This window comes from Petromyzon marinus, chromosome 9 (genome assembly GCF_048934315.1).
Source record: "Petromyzon marinus isolate PM22_M1 ecotype Great Lakes invasive population chromosome 9, UKy_Petmar_22M1.pri1.0, whole genome shotgun sequence".
Classification (NCBI taxonomy): domain Eukaryota; kingdom Metazoa; phylum Chordata; class Hyperoartia; order Petromyzontiformes; family Petromyzontidae; genus Petromyzon; species Petromyzon marinus.
Genome location: NC_133675.1, coordinates 10932482 through 10935426, shown reverse-complemented (window position 1 = coordinate 10935426; position 2945 = coordinate 10932482).

Sequence of the window (2945 nt, the reverse complement as noted above, 5' to 3'; positions counted from 1 at the left end):
TGGCATAGCGCTGGCTGCTGGCGGAATAGGGTAACTGCGGTGTATTAGCAGCACCCACATCAGCAGGCCACGATAGACAGGAGAGGGCGACATCTCCGGGAAAGGTCACAGAGGGGGGGGGGGGGCCCATCGGGAAGCCTCGGGAACCCGCTGGTAGCTTCCAGAGAGAGGGCTTGGCCACGCTGAGAGGGGCCCCTGTGAGGGACCGTCGTTGGAGTGAGATCCCCCGTCGTGCTGCTCAAGATCGTCGCCATCGTCGCTGCCGCCTTCACTCGAAATGTGATAGTTGTTGGCTGTCCTCGGTTTTTTAGTGCCGTCAGTGTTAGACGGTTAGTGTTGTGTATAGGCTAGCAACAGTAATACTGTAGTGTGTACCCACGTAGAGTCACTATGGGGAGTGTCATAGGTGCTCGCACACAGCATTTGCCCCAAGAGTCTATTAAGGCTATTAGGGTTGACCTTTGCCTCGGTTAAAATGCCTCAATGTTCGCTGTCGCCAAAGATTTGCGTGTTTACTTACTGTAGTAGTCAATATAAACTTGTAAAGCGTTTCCCCATCGCATACCAGAACGGGCGTTACGTTAACAGCTTCCCCCATTGTATGTTACTGTTCAGAGATAAATTAACCGCATTCGTGACTTGTGGTAAGGTTAGCTTGTGTCGATTGAGCTGATAATGAAGTACACGCCACATTTAATCGCAATTTTGGTTTATACATTTACTGGACTGTCGTAGCAATTGTTTTAATATTTACGAGGGTCCGTTGCTCTGCAACAGAAATTAAGAGACGGTTGTCATTTCCACGATCTCACACTACTGTACTCGGAGTACTAGAAGTAATCTGCTTTTTAGCGTGATACAATACTAAGGTAATGTCACGTGAGGCGTTTTTTTATATTCTGTAGCATTCAATAAATGTTATGGCGGAATAATTACTGAACAGGGGAAAACACATTTCAAAGTTCGAGTAATTTTAATTGAGCCGTGTTAGTTTTTTGTATTCGTTACACCCACTCATTCGGTATCGCTACCTATTAAAATGTGTCTTCCGAACTTATTATGCTCTTTCAATATTTATTTATTACACGCAAAAGCCTCTTTACCCAGTTATCCAGCCATTAACAGAGTTATTGTGGGGGTGGTGAGGAGCCCAGCCAGCAAACCCGAAGCATAGATCATTTTAAAGAGCAGTATGATTCACCGAAATTAATGTAAAACGATTATGATGTTGTATCACTTTGTGAAACGGTTATCTGGTAATGCTGTGGGACCCCTGTTACCTGCAATCCGACCGGCATGAACGGTGTTCAGGGCACACACGCCAATGCCAAAACTTGGCCGCTAAAATCCCAGCACTGACGTGGCCTGGATCAATGAGCTGGCACCGTTGCTGCAATTAACCGAGTTCTCAAGTGTCGTAGTTTAATTGTCTCAGCCAATGCACAAAAACACCCCATCACATTGAATTTTGTTCCGTTCTTAATTTGGCTAAATTCCAGCTCTAAAAATTTACTATATTATTTTGACTGTAATGCAATTAATATTACTCTAAGTAGGTTGGGTAGTGCTGCCTCCTACTCTGTCAGAACAGTGGTCAGAATAACGATTATCTGAGGTAGCTCTGTAATATTCCACTTCACTGGACCGTTCTCCAATACAAATCGCACTTCCTTGAGAGAGGTCCGATTGGATGCTTCGTCGACCCTTCTGTTAATGCTAATTAATTCGGACCCAAACTCTTCAAGTAGTAAGTAACATTTTTAGAAATGAGTGATGAGATTGTAAAATGTATTAAGATTATAAAACATCTTAATGGGATATGGATTGCATATATATGAAGTTGCCGAATTAAATTATACATGGAAACTGAATTAAATGATACATTAATCGAATGATACATGGAACAATGGTTCCATGTATCATTAAATTCAGCAAATTCACATTTTCATCTTGGTTTCTGTAAAAACAGGTTATGCATTGTTCATTAAAATATTAACCTAAATGTGGTGCTATTCAAACACATGCTTTCTATCCAGCGACTTTAAACAAATAATTACCAACAAAAGACATCATAATCACATTAACAGAGCGCATGACCCACTAAGCAGCAGCGAACCACTCTGGGGTAGAAGCTGCCACAACACAATTGAGTATTTACATGAAACTGACAACTTAAGTACACACAGCCACATGTCCTCTTCTCTGGCAATTTGCTAATGAGTCATAACGAAAAGCTTCCCTTTGATTAAGCAATGTTAAGCACGCAATTAGAATACAAAATTGGTACTATTGGGTTTCAAATCGCCGCCCCTCCCCCCCAAAAAAAAATGGATGGCACGTATCAGTTATAGAGCCCCGACAGAGGTGATTTGGCCTTCCCTTCCACGCTAGTAAGACGTCTCGGAAGACGTGTGGGAGTATGCACGCTGTACCCCACCACACATGACCTGCCGATCGACTAACTGTGGTGAACCCATGTACTCTACAGAGTGGACAGAGGCAGGGAGATTTAAGAAACTTGCACTATTGTTTTAACTGCCTGCACCGGCAGGCCGAACCGGCAACCTCTGGATTGCAAGTCGAGTTGTGCTAACCCTTCTCAACTGGATCCTGTAGTTGACGCAGATGTGCCAATTCTCTTGGTAAATGTTTCTGCAACCATAGAGGCGAGCGCCAGTCTCATGAGCGACACGTTTCCGAGGCCACGTTTTAAGAGAAATCCGAGCTCAACTAATAAAACATTAAACCCATTCCACAACCAAAATGCTCGATAAAAACGGATGACATGCCTCTTGGATTTTTCAAAGTTGTTGAAAAACCACGTTTGCTTTCATTGGGGTGAAGGATGAAGGCCTTCTCGTGGTCCACCCTGTTATGTTGAAAACCACAATGAACGCCAGCAATTAACGGCGAACGTCAATCATCGACTTCCCCAATCAGAAGAG